The sequence below is a fragment of the Palaemon carinicauda genome, chromosome 42, assembly GCF_036898095.1.
Source record: "Palaemon carinicauda isolate YSFRI2023 chromosome 42, ASM3689809v2, whole genome shotgun sequence".
Lineage (NCBI taxonomy): Eukaryota > Metazoa > Arthropoda > Malacostraca > Decapoda > Palaemonidae > Palaemon > Palaemon carinicauda.
The window spans coordinates 42,782,730-42,801,907 of NC_090766.1; the positions used below are offsets into that span (position 1 = coordinate 42,782,730).

The 19,178-nt window shown below is 37.4% G+C and overlaps 1 protein-coding gene across 4 annotated transcripts in view; it reads left to right on the forward strand.

Moving 5' to 3' along the window:
• The window catches only part of eIF5 (eukaryotic translation initiation factor 5), a 51,824-nt gene that overhangs the window by 9,550 nt on the left and 23,096 nt on the right, over nucleotides 1-19,178 (forward strand). The window contains exon 1 of one of the 4 annotated variants that reach the window (XM_068365066.1): nucleotides 13,188-13,206. The exons of the other annotated variants lie outside the window; for them this stretch is intronic. The gene's annotated coding sequence lies outside the window, so the exon portion shown is untranslated. Of the gene's footprint in view, nucleotides 1-13,187; nucleotides 13,207-19,178 lie in introns of those variants that run through there. 4 annotated transcript variants of the gene reach the window in all.

The window sequence follows — 19,178 nt, forward strand, 5'->3', positions numbered from 1 at the left end:
TCTGAAAGTTCGAAGGGTTGTGGCTTTTCTTGTTACTTGGTTTGGGTTTAAATCCAACCCTCCACTGAAGTCGAGTGAACTACTTCTCGGGCGGGTCCATGTTAATCATCTAACGAAACATTTTCATTATAACTTATACGATTCTTTGATTGTAGCATCTTCCAAATCATATGATCTTGTGAAAAGTAATATCTTTAGTTTCTTCTTGAATTCAATTGCTCCCTTTAGGTCCTTCATTTCAGTTGGCAGTTTATTATAATGTCTAGGCGCACAGTAGCTAAAAGCTACTTTGCACAAACCCTCCTAATTTGGTAAGGGTAGATTCAGGAATCAGCAGGTAATGACCAGAATAAAATTATAACTTTGTCATCATTTTGAAAAAAAAAAAATATATGACAAATACAAACCATGTCAAATATTTTGATCAGTTCAAATCTATAAAATTGCCAGTTTCCTCTTAGAGTCTTTTCTTCATAGGGAATATTACACTAATGAAGACTAAATCTTGTAAGGCATCATGGATATTTTGAGTTGCACCCAAAATCTCCTCGACCTTATGGTTTCCGGGTAAAAATATTAGTAAATAGTCTAGATACATGTAGAAATAAAGTGCTCCCATGTAGAATATCAACCCCCTCCTTGGAAATTACAGGAAATATCTTTTTGTGAATATTTTATTGGTATAAAAAGTGGATTTGTATATAGTAGTGCTTTTAATCGAAGAGGTGGACTTCCTCTAGTATCCTCTACATTTACTGCCAAACTATAGGGGATACTAACCACCGCTATTGAGAAATTAGCGTTGAAAGAGAGGGCAATTTTACCATTTGTAGTGATGCAGGAAGTGTCCTACAAGCTTTAAAAGTTTTTGATTCTAATACGGTAACCTTTTAGTTTTAAAGATTTTAGAGTGGCTTTTTATTATTGGAATGTGGGGTACAGTATATCAGTTCGATTTTGTGGGGTTCCAGCACACGTAGGTGTTAGGAAATGAGAAGGCAGATTTACTGGCAAAGAGTAATGCAGCAGAGTTTCTACCAAGAAGGTATCCCATTCTTTGTAATGACTTTTAACTAGCATCAAGAATTTGGTGTATAATAATTGGCAGCAACGTTCTGATGATTTATAATTTAGCTCAAAATGATTAATGTTATATATCCCTTTGGAGAAATAACATGATGCCCCGAAAGTGGGAGACTGCTCTTTTGTCATTTCCGCATTGGTTGCACTCAGTTGACACACTAGTTTCTGCTAAATGGCTAACACCAACCATATTGCGATGTCTGTTTTGGTACCCTTGATGAGATATTTGTTGATTGAATGCCCTTCTTGTAGTACTGAAAGAAATAGACTTCTGTTTGAGGTGAGGATGCCAGGTTCATCCTTGCCAAGATTCTCGGACATGTCGTACCATAGTAGTGGATTTTTAAATTTATTTCAGAAGCAGGTCTTCTGAAAGCTTTCTAGCTGTTATAAAGAATGTTTTTGCTTTTATTGTTTTAAACTGAGTTACAATTTTATTTATTTGAAATAAACAATATCCTTGTCAATGACCTTAGATGTCAGGATGCTAGATAACTTGTAATCTATCATTCAATCAATCTGCCATCACTTGGTCTTTGAAATATGAAATTTCTAGCTACACCTTCATTTTGATGTTTTCTTATGAGGGCCAGCTGACTAATGCCTTTTTTTCAAGGACAGGACTTTGACATTCATACTACTTAACGTGACTTAGGACAACTCCAAACTCCATAGGATTTTTGCCTCTGACCTTCAGTTTTGCGATACCAGGGCTATTAATCCTGAAAATTAATGCTTTTCAAATTTTATCGCCTCCCTTGATAATTAATATTAAGATCTGGGATTACTGCCCAATGTAGGCCTGATGTGTATCTCCAATCAAATGAGCTTTTTTTTTCTTAGTAATTTTTTTGCCAGATATGAATTTTTTCATTATGGTAAAAAAATGAACCCTAAAAATCGGGGAGAAAAAAATGAACCAAAAATTGGAAAAAGGGCAACATTTGATTGCTTTATTCTCTTAAGTTAGATACCAAATTTATATGCTATTTCTTTAAAACTAGGGAGAAGATAGGATTTGAAGGTCAATAAGTATAGTTTTGAGATACGGGCGTTCAAAGTTTTCCTTTGTATTATTACAAAGACAATATTGATAAATCATGATTATTATGAATATTGTTCCTTTTTTGATGTTAATGAACCAAAACAGTTATTTATCATAATTTAATTATAAATGAAGATCCCTTTGCTCAATATCTTGCTTCTTTTGGCGAGACGATGGATCCTTCTTCATCTTTCCTTCTGTAATTTTGCCGATATTACCCACATATGAACTCTTATTAGAGCGAATTTTCTTCTTTATGTTAGCGAGATGTTGAAATTTCTTTTCCTATTTTGTATGATGAGATTCTTGCCAAAAGCGAGAAAAACAAGACGTAAAAACGAGTGAACGTCAGAGGTCAAACTCAAACGTGTACTCTCAATGAGGTTTGTTCTAGGGTGTAATTACCATGTAATACGTCCTATTATGACTCATGGAATCTATATAGATGCCATTGCTCACGGTTTGTTTTATATTAGAATGTAATTATAGAAATTTGCGATAAGATATACGGCATTTTCTTGTAGGGAACAATATTCTTGATTTATTGAGTTACTTTTACGAATTAACCTGTAGCGATGAAAGTAAGAGGAATTTTGACAAAATGTTTCGTATAAGCATTCTCCATTGTCATACGAAGCTCAGTGAATTTTTTCAGGATTTTGTATCTGTATTGGGATACCGGCCAGGCCCCTTAATGTACAGTTAGCACCACAGTTTTAGTACTTTCATTGTTGACGACGACATTTTGCATCTCGCGTTGTGACCAGGACCTTCATCTTGGTGATATAAACAAAAATAGATTATTTAAATTGCTCTAGCGACCTGAATATTTGAGCTATGGCAAGCATCTCTTCTGGGAGGACACGCCCAAAGTAACACCATAGTTCTCTAGTCTTGGGTAGTGCCATAGCATCTGTACCATGGTCTTCCACTTTCTTGGATCATAGTTCTTTTGTATGAGTGGACACTCGGGCACACTATTTTATACCTTTCTTTATTTCCTTTCCTCGCTGTGCTATTTTCCCGTATTAGAGCCCTTGGGATTATAGCATCCTGTTTTTTAAACTAAGATTGTAGCTTAGCTAGTAATGAAGATAATATAGCATTCAATTAGGTTCTTTTTTTAGCAAAGATTATATTTTGATAGAATAATCAGAATCCCAAGGAAATATGTCAAAAGTGATAAATTTTGAGTTATGCTGTGTGAAAATTGTGCAGCCTTAAATATTCGCTAAAATGATTAAAAAGAGATAGGATTGAGACGTTTGTTGCTTTTTTTTTTTCTTTTTCCTGTACGAATAAGGTTTACAGTATTTCTATTTTACCCCGAGATGCAGATTATGAAAGAAATATCATAAAAATTGACGCCAAAACCTTAATTGCTAGAAAATATTTTTTTCTTTTAGTTCTTCAGGACCATGTCTGCAGTGGCATAACTAAGGCTCAAACACTAGCATGGGCCTATTTCACACAAAGTCTCAATTCTTTATTTTGAATAAAAAAAAAACCTATTTGGATAACCTCGGGGACATAACAGCTGTTGCCAAAGAGCTATTAAAATTTGACTAGCGCACAAACTCATCAGTAGTCTTCATGTTGAAACAAATGGAAGTGATGGTATAATAAGAATGTTTGCAGAAGAGAAACATCTTACTGAAACTAGAGCATCAAAAAACTATAAAAAATGATCAAGATAATCTGTTCCAGAGTGAAGTTAGCTGATAAGCCACATACTTCATTTAGGCAATAATGGGCTGGTTCTAATAAGAGAAAATAATTTTTCCTTACACTAATGTACTCCATCATCCTTTTTATAGAAGGTTACTATTCAGCTATGTTGTGAGCTAGAAAGCTCCTATTAAAAGAATCAACTTTTTATAGTTGGGAAAATTGCTTCTAAAATGTGTCATATTCAACATAGTCCATCAGTTTTGACTAAACTTGGTACTTCCAACTGGTCCATCGGTTTTGACTAGACTTGGTACTTCCAACTGGTCCATCGGTTTTGACTAGACTTGGTACTTCCAACTGGTCCATCGGTTTTGACTAGACTTGGTACTTCCAACTGGTCCATCGGTTTTGACTAGACTTGGTACTTCCAACTGGTCCATCGGTTTTCACTAGACTTGGTACTTCCAACTGGTCCATCGGTTTTGACTAGACTTGGTACTTCCAACTGGTCCATCGGTTTTGACTAGACTTGGTACTTCCAACTGGTCCATCGGTTTTGACTAGACTTGGTACTTCCAACTGGTCCATCGGTTTTGACTAGACTTGGTACTTCCAACTGGTCCATCGGTTTTGACTAGACTTGGTACTTCCAACTGGTCCATCGGTTTTGACTAGACTTGGTACTTCCAACTGGTCCATCGGTTTTGACTAGACTTGGTACTTCCAACTGGTCCATCGGTTTTGACTAGACTTGGTACCTCCAACTGGTCCATCGGTTTTGACTAGACTTGGTACTTCCAACTGGTCCATCGGTTTTGACTAGACTTGGTACTTCCAACTGGTCCATCGGTTTTCACTAGACTTGGTACTTCCAACTGGTCCATCGGTTTTGACTAGACTTGGTACTTCCAACTGGTCCATCGGTTTTCACTAGACTTGGTACTTCCAACTGGTCCATCGGTTTTCACTAGACTTGGTACTTCCAACTGGTCCATCGGTTTTGACTAGACTTGGTACTTCCAACTGGTCCATCGGTTTTCACTAGACTTGGTACTTCCAACTGGTCCATCGGTTTTGACTAGACTTGGTACTTCCAACTGGTCCATCGGTTTTGACTAGACTTGGTACTTCCAACTGGCATTTTGCCACATATACATCAGGAAGTTTGTGGAATCATTGTTCACATTTGGTAGTAATCAGCCGAATCCCTCTCAAACTTCTTTGTAGAATGAACATGTATGTGTATAGGATAAAGTATGAGGAAGTGTTTTGCAGAAAATAGGCCTTAGATTTTGATGTAGGTATCTGGTTTTTACAAAATAGTATTTGAAATTTGTATAGGAATTATAAAAGTCACTTTACAAGGCGAAAATCCAACCTGCATTGAAAATTGTGTTTTGTCAGGTCGTGCGGATTTTATTAATGACGGGTTGGGTATTATAGTAGTGTTTATAAAACTACCATTGTTTTAAAATACCAAGTGAAGGGCAAACCCTGTTTCAGTGATGACATTAGATGCTGGAGGTTTATTATCTTTGGAAATGTAATATCAGATTTGATTTGAAATAATGCACATTAGATTTGACTTCAAATAACCTTACGGTGCTAAGATTTGTTGTGCAGGCATCCTTTCATCTGAAAAGGAATAGAATTTGATCTTTTAAAGAAACCCTATCTTGTACAGCCCTGGAACATGAATGGTATCCTACCTTCAAATCTGCACTCTGTTGTAAACTTAATAGTTCCTCTTTTGTGTAAACTAGATGGGTGTCACTCGCTGTATAAATGAAAGGCAACCCTTTTCTGGAAGGCAAACTTACCTACTATAGCTTTTTGTTCCTGTGAAATTAAAACCTCTTTACTGGACCAGATGCTTATGGAGGTTTAGATCCATATGGTTTATATATATATACAAATTTTTTTTTCTTAAAGAGCTGGTTTCTTAGCTTTGAAGCTGTTGTCAAGATCATGATCGTTTTGCAATCTTAGTTATGTTACTCAGTTAGGTACCTCTAGTCGCTAATTGGCCATTTTCCATAAATCCCAAACCTAAATTTATTGATGTCTAAGAGCAAATAGTCTTAAATAAATACGCTATGCAGAAGAAACTTTATCCATGTTTCTGTTTATAGTTTCGGTTATGCAAAGGCCTTGGAGATAGTGATGTGCTACTTACATTTTTCAACATACAGAAATGTCTTTATGATGGTGTGTGGAAGTTTTTATGATTAGCCTTGATTAAAGAGCTGCTATTGACTGTTAATCAGAAGGCCCTTGTTTTCAAAAACATTTTGGAGTAGTTGGGTCTCATTTTAATTACATACATGTACCAAGGCACTTCCCCCCAATTTTGGTGGGTAGCCGACATCCAACAAATGAAACAAAAAAGGGATCTTTCCTCTCTACGTTCCTCCCTGCCTGACAATGGACTCAAGGAATGTAGATAGGAAAGGTCCCCTTATTTTAGTAATTTTTATAAAAGGTTGCAGAGTTAATAATGGCATCATAGTGAGTGTAGTAATGTAATATCCAATGTAATGTTCGATATGTTTCATACGATATACTCAAGATATGTTTTTTGTTCAGAAGACAGATGATGCATCTGTTTTCATCACTTCCATCTCCTGAATGTAGACCTATGAGTGTTAATCACTTGAGAGATCTTAGACAAAACTAGTGCACGATGTTAAGGTTGATGAAGTAGAATCCTAAAAGTATGATTGTAAGTAGGTCAAGGACAATGCTGTTTTAACATCCAAATCTTTTCATTGATAATGTCTCTTACCATTTACTTTTGAAATTTTTTTTTTTTCTATTTCACAAAAAAGGACATATTGGGAGTGTTTAAGGAGGCCGGCAGGCTATTGCCATTTTTTTAAGGACAGGACTTTGACATTCATACCACTTGATAAGGTGACTTGGGATGATAAGTTGACTTGGGATATCACCAAACTGCATAGGATTTTTGCCTCTGACCTTCGGTTTTGCGACGCTAGGGCGATTTATCCTTGAAATGGGTGTTTTTCATTTTCTATCTCCTTCTTTGATTATCAATATTAAAACCTGGGATTAATACCCTTTATAGACTTGATGTTGACCTCCAATAAAATAGCAAATTTTTTTTTCTGAGTCATTTTTTTGCTTGATAAGAATTTTTACATTATGGTAAAAAATAAACCCTATAAATCAGGGGAAAAAACTAAGAAAAAATATGAAAAAAAAATTGTTTTATGTCTTTCTAATGTATATACCAAATTTCAATGCTATATCTTAAAAACTAGGGAGAAGTTAGAATTTCAAGGTCAATAAGTATATTTTGAGATAAGAGCATTCAAAGTTTTCCTTTGTATTTTTAAAAAAAAATATTAAGTCATTATGTATTTTATGTTCTCTTTTGGATATTAACCCTTTTACCCCCAGGCTATTTGGAACTTTCCAACCCTTTACCCCCAGGATACCCCCAGGGTTTTTTTTTTTTTCCAAGCATATTTTGCAATATAATTTATTTAAATTGCTCTAACGGCCTTAATTTTCGTCATTGAGAGGTCAGATTGGTCTCATTCTCTTGGAAAATGCCTGAAATTTCTGAAAAAATTATCAAAAATATGCAAAAAAAATATACTGTAAATAGCAGTTTTTTGCAAGGACGTACCGGTATGTCCATGGGGGTAAAGGGATGGGTTTTGTGAAACGTACCAGTACGTTCTTTGGGGGTAAAAGGGTTAATAAATAAAACTATTTTATTTTTTCATAATTTAATCATAAATGAAGATCCCTTTGCTCAATATTTTGCTTCTTTCGACTCCATGTCTCTCCTTCACTAACTTCGCTAATATTGCCGACATTACCCTCCTCTGAACTCTTATTAGAGCAAATTTTCTTCTTCCTTATGTTAGCGAGATGTTGAAATTATCTTTTCCTCTTTTGCATGGTGAAATTCTTGCCGAAACCGAGGAAAACAGACGTAAAAACGAGTGAATATCAAAGGTCAAACTCAAAGTGTACCAAGAGGTTTGTGCTACCACTGAAGCCCGAAGGGTGTTATTATCCTTATAATACCTCGTCTTGTGACTCTGGGAATCTGTACAGATGTCATTGCTCACTATTTGTTCTATATTGAAATGCAATTAGTTATCAAAATCTATGATAACAGAAATAACTGCATTTTCTTGTTTTTTGTTTGAGTTACTTTTACTGATTACCCTGTAACTATGTAAGCAAGAGGAACTTTGACAAAATATTCCGTATACGCATTCCCCATTGCCATAGAGGAAGCAGATTGAATTTTGTCAGGATTTTGGTTTTCGTTCTATACCCCTATATATTGGTATACCGGTCAGGTCCCTTAAGATTTTTCGGTGATCAATCTATCCCTGTAGGAACCCTCGTGGCTAAAGCTTTCTGCTTTTCCAACAAGCGTTTTAGCTCGTGTAGTACTGTGATAACGATGATATTCGCTAATTTTCTCAAACTTTTAGTAAATATCCGAGAAATGTAGTTTCCTACTACGGTATTACAATGGTTACCAAAATTTTGTAGAGATTGTATGCTGTTGGTTGCAGTTCTTATTACCTGTAAATAACACTTGAGATACTACCGCTAGAGTGTTATTAGGTCCTTTGACTGGCCAGACAATAATACATTGGGTCCTTCTCTGGTTACGGTTCATTTTCCTCTTTGCGTGCACATACACAGAATATTTTCCTATTTGCCTAAACATCACAGAATATTTTCCTATTTGCCTACACATACACAGAATATTCTGGCCTATTCTTTACATATTCTCCTCTGTTCTTGTACACCTGACAACACTGAGCTTACCTAACAATTCTTCTTCCTCTTGGTAAGGGTAGAAGAGGCTCTAGCTATGGTAAGCAGCTCTTCTAGGAGAAGGACACTCCAAAATCAAACCATTCTTCTCTAGTCTTGGGTAGTGCCATAGCCTCTTTACCATGGTCTTCCACTGTCTTGGGTTAGAGTTCTCTTGCTTGAGGGGACAACCTGGCACATTATTCTATATTTCTATTCCTCTCGTTATTTTGAAGTTTTTATAGTTTATATACGAGAGATTTATTGTACCATCATTGTTCTTTAATATTCTAAGTTTTTCCTTATTTCCTTTCCTCACTGGGCTATTTTCCCTGTTGGAGCCCTCGGGCTTATAGCATCCTGCTTTTCCAACTAGGGTTTTAGCTTAGCAAATAATAGTAATTATAATAATAGTCTTGGGTAGAGTATGTGCCACTGTCTTGGGTTAGTTCTCTTTCTTGAGGGTACAGTCGAGCACACTATTCTATCTTATTTCTCCTCCTCTTGTTTTGTGTAAGTTTGTATAGTTTACATAGGAGATATTTATTTTGTAGTTGTTACTCTTAAAATATTTTCTTTTCTTTTTTCCTTTCCTCACTGTGCTATTTTCCCTGTTGAAGATCCTGGGCATAGCATCCTGCTTTTCCAACCATGGTTGTAGCTTAGCAAGTACTGTAATAATAATGTTAATGGTTGTAATAAAGGGTGACTTCATTGATAAAGATCCATTATTTTAAATACTCTTATGTAGGCTGGATTCAAGATAACTAAATTCTATAATTTAGAAGTTAACATTACAGCACATTATATCAATATCTTAATCCCAACATTACTGCAGACATCTAATCTGTAAAAAGGAGAAAGTTATGAGCAGTTATACTGCAGACATCTAGTCTGTAAAGAGGAGAAAGTTATGAGCAGTTATACTGCAGACATCTAGTCTGTAAAGAGGAGAAAGTTATGAGCAGTTATACTGCAGACATCTAGTCTGTAAAGAGGAGAAAGTTATGAGCAGTTATAGTGCAGACATCTAGTCTGTAAAGAGGAGAAAGTTATGAGCAGTTATACTGCAGACATCTAGTCTGTAAAGAGGAGAAAGTTATGAGCAGTTATACTGCAGACATCTAGTCTGTAAAGAGGAGAAAGTTATGAGCAGTTATACTGCAGACATCTAGTCTGTAAAGAGGAGAAAGTTATGAGCAGTTATACTGCAGACATCTAGTCTGTAAAGAGGAGAAAGTTATGAGCAGTTATACTGCAGACATCTAGTCTGTAAAGAGGAGAAAGTTATGAGCAGTTATACTGCAGACATCTAGTCTGTAAAGAGGAGAAAGTTATGAGCAGTTATAGTGCAGACATCTAGTCTGTAAAGAGGAGAAAGTTATGAGCAGTTATACTGCAGACATCTAGTCTGTAAAGAGGAGAAAGTTATGAGCAGTTATACTGTAATTGGGAGAAGAATAGGCTTTAGGTGAACCAATTGAAAAAGGGTATCAATACAAACCTTAGCAATGTTGAAGAGTAAATTACTGTCTGACCTTCGCGTGCGTTGATATATAATTTTATTTTGTTCCAACACGGAGTACCTACCTCGAACTACTTTCTTAGGAATATCTGGGATTCTCCTCCCAACTGACCAGAATTTCTATTTTTTTCTATATTGTTATCAATAATGTACTTCTTCAGAATTAAAGATAAAAATCTAAGAATTGGTTAAATATTGAGACTTTAAATGAGGTTAACCATGATTCATGGTGTTGGTTTCCAAAAATGAGAATCTCCTTGAATTACTAAGCATTCATTCTTGTACAAAATTAGGAGAGGATACTTTTAAGTCAGTAGCATGAAAACAATCCTGAGATGGATTAAATATCGTTAGTAATTTATCTTAAATATTATTAGTACTTTAATTTATCTTTATTTAAGGATATTTTAAGATGGGTGGATGAGAGAGAGCAGAAATGAGAGGTTCTTCCCTTTGAGGTCCACTGAAAAATAAAATTGAAAGAATTCTATTAGTCTTCCAACTTAGTTAATGATAATCCAGTAAATTGTTAGTATTAACTAAAGTGTTGAAAGGAACTACAAGTAATAAATATTTAAATCATAATTATTTCATTGGTTAAGAATGGAAAACTTACTATTAAAACACTTTTTCAAGAATTATGAGATATCTAGTTTTTGTCTTGACTTATTTAGAGGCTTGCAATTTATGCAAATAATTCTTGTTTTCTGATCTATTCAGAACTAAAAATATTACTTTTATTTGGTTTATTTTTATCTGAAAATGAAGTTGACATGATTATTCAATGAAGTAACAAGTGAATGTAATTATTCACGGAACACCGAAGTAACAAGCGAACAATGTGATTATCAACTGAAGTAACAAGTGAACAATGATTACTCACTGAAGTAACAAGTGATCTATGATTATTCACTGAAAATATAAGCTAACTATGTGATTATTCACTGAAGTAACAAGCGAACAATGTGATGATTAACTGAAGTAACAAGCGAATAATGTCATTTCACTGAAATAACAGTGAACAGTGTAACAAGCTATCAGTGTGATTATTCACTGAAGTAACAAGCGAACAATGCGATTATTCACTGAAATAACAAGCGAACAATGCGATTATTCACTGAAGTAACAAGCGAACAATGCGATTATTCACAAGTAACAAGCGGACAATGCGATTATTCACTGAGGTAACAAGCGAACAATGCGATTATTCACTGAAGTAATGAGCGAACAAAGCGATTATTTGGTATCAAGCGAACAGAGCGATTATTCACTGAAGTAACAAGCAAACAATGCGATTATTCACTGAAGTAACAAGTGAATGATGCGATCATTCACTGAAGTAACAAGTGAACAATGTGATTATTCACTGAAGTAACAAGTGAACAATGCGATCATTCATTGAAGTAACAGGCGAACAATGCGATCATTCATTGAAGTAACAGGCGAACAATGCGATTATTCACTGAAGTAACAAGCGAACAATGCGATTATTCACTGAAGTAACAAGCGAACAATGCGATTATTCACTGAAGTAACAAGCGAGCAATGCGATTATTCACTGAAGTAACAAGCGAGCAATGTGATTATTCACTGAAGTAACAAGCGAACAATGTGATTATTCACTGAAGTAACAAGCAAACAATGCGATTATTCACTGAAGTAACAAGTGAGCAATGTCATTATTCACTGAAGTAACTGTGAATAATGATTATTCTCTGAAGTAAAAAACTAAAAATGTGATTATTCACTGAAGTAGCAAGCAAACAATGTGTTTATTCACTGAAGTAACAAGTGAACCATGTAATTATTCACTGAAGTAACAAGCAAACAGCGTAATTTTTCACTGAAGTAACAAGCAAACACCGTAATTATTCACTGAACAAACGAACTATGCGATTAATCACTGAACAAGCGAACTATGCGATTATTCACTGAAGAAACAGGCAAACCATGTGATTATTCACGGAAGTAACAAGCGAGTAATGTGATTCGCAAAAACAACTAGCAAACATATGTATTTGCTGAAGTAACAAGTGAATAATGTGTTTTCATTGTAGTAGAAAGCAAATGTGTTTATTTATTTTTAAGTAACAATGACTAGATTGATTATTATTTATATAAATATTAATGCTATGATCTTTTTAAGTTACAGAAGGACTGAACACAATTAGCAGAATATAGTTTAGGAAGAAAAGCAGACATATGCTCAAAGTAATGAAAATTTTCTTAGAAATAACGGTGGGTTATGTCTTGGTTATAAAGATTTTTGATATTTTCAAATGTCATTCATTCCATTCATTCATAGTTACCTTCATGTACAACTATCAAGAATGTGGTGAGTAGGTGGTAGAATTCCTGTGGGGAAACTGCGTGGGTGTGAGTAGGCTGGGCTGGATGGAGCAGTATTGATGTCTTGTGAGAAGCCCGAGTTGCCAGATACCATTAATATTTCTGACTTTATACCTTAATTTTATTAAATATGATTTGAAAAAAAAGTGTTGTTTGGCAATCTTAATTGTCATTATATGTGGTAACCACATTATCTATTAAGATTATATTTGATTAAAGAAAGCCTGTTGCATTTACAGTTACCATAGTAACCACCAGCTAGTTTGAGGAGTGGCTGTCTGGCTCACTGCTCTTGTTCACTCTCATCCTCTCTTTGTCTGCAGACTTGCTCACCAGTGTTAGCTTGCAGGAGGATCAATACTATGTTCTGCGTAAAAAGTACGGGAAACTTACTTTTAGTGTAAAACCTTTCCTCTTACATATAATTACGTAAGCAAATTTCAAAGATGCTGGTTTTTAAACATTAAATCAGGTGAAGGTAGTGTTGTAAAAATTCACCTTATTTGAATGATTTGTGTAATATGAAATCAGTAGTGCAAAGAAAAACTTTAAATATATATAAAAGGGGTAATAATTTTATATAGTCAAAAAGAGCAAGAGAGACGAGCTAGACAGACGGAGAGAGAAAGAGAGAGAGCACAAGCGAGCGGGAGGGGGAGAAAGAGAGGATGGGGGATTAGTTGAGCCATAGGAAGCCTAGGAGCTGGTGCCTTCATGCTACCAGGTATAATTCTTGTATCTTGCATGGAGAGTTATCTTTCTTTTGATAAGAAGTGGTGCTATAATATTTGGCTGTCAAAATTGGGTTACTTATGAAGTGTCGTCTTTCTAGGAGCAAATAGTTTATTTTTAAAAAAATTTTTTGCTGTGTCATTCAGCAAAGGTGACGTTTTATGCCAGTGTAGTGAATGTTTGCCCCATCATGGGGTATTGGTAGCGCCCTGATTTTCTCAAGATTAATCTTGAGGTGTGAACCTCTTTACATGGTTTTGTGGGCTGTTTTGTCTACTACTGGTAGAGTACCTGTACCATATGTCTATGGTAGGTAATTTTATATTATGTCATTGCCATTCGTATATCTAATATATATAAATATTTATATGTATAATTATATAAATCTTTTTCCATTGAAAATTGGGTTACTTGCTTGCTTACTCTTTTAGTGTATATTAACATTTATTTCATTTTTTAAATTTTTTACCAAAATGTTCACTTCAGTATATCATAATTATGCTCTTGAGTATTATGTTGACGGTTACTTTATAGATTTTGTTGAATTTTTTCTACTTATGATAATTTGTTACCAAGACATTTTCAGTGATATCGGGGTGAAAAAATGGTCCTTCTCTTGCCCCACTGGCAGCTGTACATTTCAAATCAATACAGAGGAAGCTGAATAATCATAGTTTGTGGGGCTGTAGAATTGTTATATATTCTAGGAATTATTTTGATGACTATCGAGGATTTTAATCAATGTTCTGGAAGCCGAGGGAAGAAAATTAATTTTGTACCGGTTAAAAAAAAAATTCTAGAGCTATGGTAGATATAATTTTTTTTTCATTGCTGTAAGTACAGTGAGGCCATGCGTTAGGTAATTAATTCGAAGCTTTAATAACTAAGATAAAAAATGCTTTCATGGTTTATGATAGTCTGGAAATTCAAAGGTACCAGTTGGTAGTAAAATTGGCCATTGTTTAGATATACTGTACATAATTTTGTGTCTTGCTCATTATTATTATTTGTTCTGACATGAATACAAACCCTTGTTCTTTATTTAGTAGATAGAAATTAGCCTAAACTGAAACACAGCTGTAACAACTTGTAATGAGGTGTAGACAACCGTTCTGGTTGTTACCAGTGGTAGCGGGAAAGCATCCCCCTGCTCACAATAACCCCTCTTTGATTTTAGTTGTGGCCGAGAACATTCTCTTACATTCTCCTGGGACTGGCTGTCTATAAAGACTTCAATAATGATTTTTTTTTTTTCGGCCGTGAGTGTTGACTTTAAGGTTGCCGACACTAGTATGTCCTGGCATAGCAGGCAGCTCTTGCGACACGTTCATGGATTCCTACCAGCTCTGCCCATTGTGCAGAGGCAAAGGACACTCCTGCATGGAGGCATCTCCTTACACAGAGTGTCAGGAGTGGTCTTCCCTGTGGGAGCAGTAATGTATGAGGAGGAAGATGTCCAAATAGGATTTTTTGCCCTCTGGGAATACATTGTTTAGTCTCTCATCCTTTGGACTTTCGTCCTCTGTAGCAGATAATCTCCTATTGGATGATCTGCTGAGTAGCCCTCTGATGAGTGTTGCTGAAGTGCACTCACCCCTCTGGTTGACAAGAACGAGGTCAGGCTTGCCTTCCTGTCAGGGGTAGTGCTCAGGTGATCATTCCCCTTGCTCACCCACCCCTGGGGTGAGTTTCCATGCTGGGTAAGATGGGATTACATGTTCTCATAGGGTTAGCATCACCCTAGCGCATTCATCCTTCTGGATGAGCTCACATTATTATTATTATTACTTGCTAAGCTACAACCCTAGTTGGAAAAGCAAAATGTTATAAACCCAGAGGCCCCAACAGGGAAAATAGCCCAGTGAGGAAAGGAAACAAGAAAAAGTGAAATATTTTAAGAATAACATCAAAATACATATATAAACTATAAAAAAAATTAATAAAACAAGAGGAAGAGAAACGAGATAGAATAGTATGCCTGAGTGTACCCTCAAGCAAGAGAACTCTAACCCAAGACAGTGGAAGACCATGGTACAGAGGCTATGGCACTACCTAAGACTAGAGAACAATGGTTTGATTTTGGAGTGTCCTTCTCTTAGAAGAGCTGCTTACCATAGCTAAAGAGTCTCTTCTACCCTTACCAAGAGGAAAGTAGCCATTGGACAATTACAGTGCAGTAGTTAACCCCTTTGGTGAAGAAGAATTGTTTGGTAATCTCAGTGTTGTCAGGTGTATGAAGTCAGGGGAGAATCTGTAAAGAATAGGCCAGACTATTCGGTGTATGTGTAGGCAAAGGGAAAGTGAACTGCAACTAGAGAGAAGGATCCAATGCAGTACTGTCTGGCCAGTCAAAGGACCACATAACTCTCTAGTGGTAGTATCTCAACGGGTGGCTGAGCAGGACAAGCAAGAGGAGTTACATGCAGACAAGTGTCTCTCCAGCCCCCTCATCCTTAATGGCAAGACCACGAGCTAAGCTTCCTTAACATGAGGTTGGACTTGACCATCTTCTCCCTTTTAAGCACGCCAAGCTTTACGGAACCATCAGCAGGTGCCATCACCAGCGTGAGTGGCTGCTTTCACCTTGGAGTTCATTTCCCCAGATGGCTCTTAGGCACCTGTTCGCCATAGCTTTGTGGATGACTTGTAATGATATTCGAGCAGGCAGGTGGTTTTCATAGCGTGGTACCTTGCGCACACAAGCTACTGTGCACGCTTGCCTGGTGCCATTACCATTGCTATCACCTTGCTGGGTAGTGAGGTCTGCTCACTATCTTGCATGCCCACTTGTGCCTTGTATGCGCCCTCAACCCACTAAACAGTCGACATGCTCAGGAAGGGTGCTTTGAATAGCCACGTGCTTCCTGCTTCTCACCCCCTTCCCCCTTTTAGGCCAAACTCTCCCACAAGAAGTAAGGCTTCTAATCACGAACAACTGATGCACCACTTACTGCCATAATGTGTCCAACACAGTCACGTGTTCCTATGCAGACCTTGTAGTTTATTCGTGAGCCTACAGCGGTCTTGAAAGAGGCTCCTATTAGAAGAAATTTTAAAGCAACCTCTGCAAGTATGCCTGCCTTATAAGACACCACTATGTTTTCAAACTTTCTAGAGATATTTGTAGGTCCTGGGAAAGCTCTTCATCCATGCCTCTGAGGTGCCTTTTGACACAAGGCTCGGTGTCTCAAGGAAATAAGGTTGCTCGTGCTCACTGGCCTGCATCTATTTTCCTTTGGGGGCCAACTCCTTCGGCTCCAGTGCACTTTCGGAGCACGTTTTTAAACCAAATTCTGCTGAATTGGAACCTTTTTAGGAGAACCTCGGTATGTATCCTGTAAAAGTGAACCCGAGGCACCGTATGAGGAGGCAGGAGACTGCCTCCGGAAGACCCTTTTCACCCCAGGATACACAAGGGATTGAGATCTCCTAGGGGATTTTTACAGTCCTACAGGCTTTTGGCAATTGAGGTTGTTAAGAAAGCTTCTTCCTCCAAGGCCTTACAACTGGAGACCATCCTGGTTTAAGCTCCTACTAATTTTGTTAAGATAAGGGGCAGGAGTAGGATGCCAACATCCTTGCCTTCTTCACTGGTAAGGCCCTGGAGAAGAAAGACACGAACATGCATCCCAAGAACTGGTCCCCCAAGCTTTTGGAGGATCCAAGTTTTTAGTAGCATGTTCAATGTGCTGCAACTTCTCTCTTAACTTGTGAGGCAGGAGTCAACCCTCCTGGGACTTGTTCCTGTTGCACAACCCGATTACGACAACAACCCATCTCAGACTCGACTGGAATCGGGTTTTGAGGTGGATGACGACAGAATCAGACGGTTCTGGAGGTGATCTTGCAGCTTCATCTATCCTAAAGGAACCTGACATGAAGAAGGCAAGTCAGTCTAATTTCATGCAAGTCCTAGCATGCATGTCAGGTTAACACCTTTGGCTATTCCCCTCCTAAAGGGAGACACACCATTAGACATTTTATGCCTTGCTCATAAGGCCAATAGATCAAGGTTAAATCTTCCATGGCCAAAACTTGCTGCTAGATCTCTTGTGAAAGTTGACTCAAATATTTTCATGTGGAAGGACTCCCTGAGGGCTGGCTGTTCTATGGAAATACTTCCTCCTCCTCATGTGAGGCATGGGAAGTAATATACAGTAATGTCATAAATGATGACCCTTCTCCTCTGCCCCTAGATATGGTAGTTTCAGGCCTGGCCCAGTCTCTGATTGCGGAGAAGCTGTCGGCTCAGTCGGTACTTTCTTACTAGTTTAAGGTCTTATGAAGTTTCTAACTCGCAATGCAGCCAACCAGTGGGGTCTGGAAGAGGCGTGACACTGTCATCTCTAGATTCTAGAGGTTTTTGCCAAGGAGGAAGAATGTTTTTCTCTGAAACTCCTCTGTATGAGCAAGGTCCTTGTTTTCTTCTCAAGGATATCGAGGTAGTGACCGAGAAGTGGAGGAGGGCGGATCAAAATTCCTTCCTAGGTCGTTAACATTTCTTCTTCCTCCCAAATTGTCACTTATAAAGGTTTCTCCAGTACCAAGGCAAGCTCATAAGAACATCATATTTGGCCAAAGGCAAAATGAGCCCAGAGAGGTTATCAACATGGGCAGCCCTTTCATGGCCAAAGAACCAGAGTACGAGGGTGAGACATCGAGAACATGGTCGATTTCCCTACGGGGGAAGAAGCATCTAGTAAATTTGTTAAAGATGAGTGTAGTAGTCTTCATCAAAGAAATATGTCATCCACAATCTATATGCAATTCTGCAGTAAGCGTTCTATTTTCCCCGCATAACCTGTCCCCTCCTCAGCCATCAATTAAGAATTTGTGTTATTTGTTTCTTTCGAAAATCTTACCTGTTCTTGTTTATAGGATCTCGTCAATATATTAACCGACTGCCAGATAATATTTCAATTAAAGTTAATAACGACATCAGACCAAGTGCAAGCGTAAGAAATCTTTGTGTAATTATTGAAAGATTCTTCCACTTTTGATAATAGGGACGGCTTCCTTCCTACAGTACCACTAGAGAGGCGGTTTCCTTAGATTCAGATGGTGGAGATGACATTGCCACGGGGCCAAACCCTGGATAGTAACAGTCCTTTGAATCAGCTGCCATGCTCAGGCAGACCATAATACGTAAAGATTATGATCTCGTTGGACCTAAAGGATGCATGCTTTCAGATCCCGGTTCATTCATCTTCAAAGAAATATCTCTGGTTTGTGTTTGACAACAAGGAAGTAACTGGTTTGTGTTGCACAACAAGGAAGTAACTGGTTTGTGTTGCACAACAAGGAAGTAACTGGTTTGTGTTGCACAACAAGGAAGTAACTCTGGTTTGTGTTTGACAACAAGGAAGTAACTGGTTTGTGTTTCACATCAAGGAAGTAACTCTGGTTTGTGTTTCACATCAAGGAAGTAACTCTGGTTTGTGTTTGACAACAAGGAAGTAACTTTGGTTTGTGTTTCACAACAAGGAAGTAACTGGTTTGTGTTCTACAGAAAGGTATACCAGTTCAGGATACTGTGCTTTTGCCTGTTGACATCCCCACAAGTGTTCACCTTAGTCCCAGCCTGGTTCCACACCGCCGGCATTAGTCTGCTTCACCAGCTAAACAACCGGCAGATCCTGGCAGAGTCGATGTAAGCCCTTTTCTTTCATCAAGACAAACTTTTCTGGCTTTACGTCAATCTCAGGATTGTGGTAAACAAGGGATGAAGAGAAATACCGGTCATGCGAGCCTTTCCTATCAGCATAAACTTTCATCCAATGAAACTCGCTGCCAGCCCATCGGTGTTACAGAATGTAAGGTCAACTGGCCTTGTTAGAGCACATGTCAAATGGTCGTCTTTGAATGCGCTCCCCACAATGGCAACTGAAGATGTTTGATCTCGGGACACGAGTCCTCACGGGATGTTCATTCTGATGGGGACAAAGCAAAACAAAAACCTGTGTT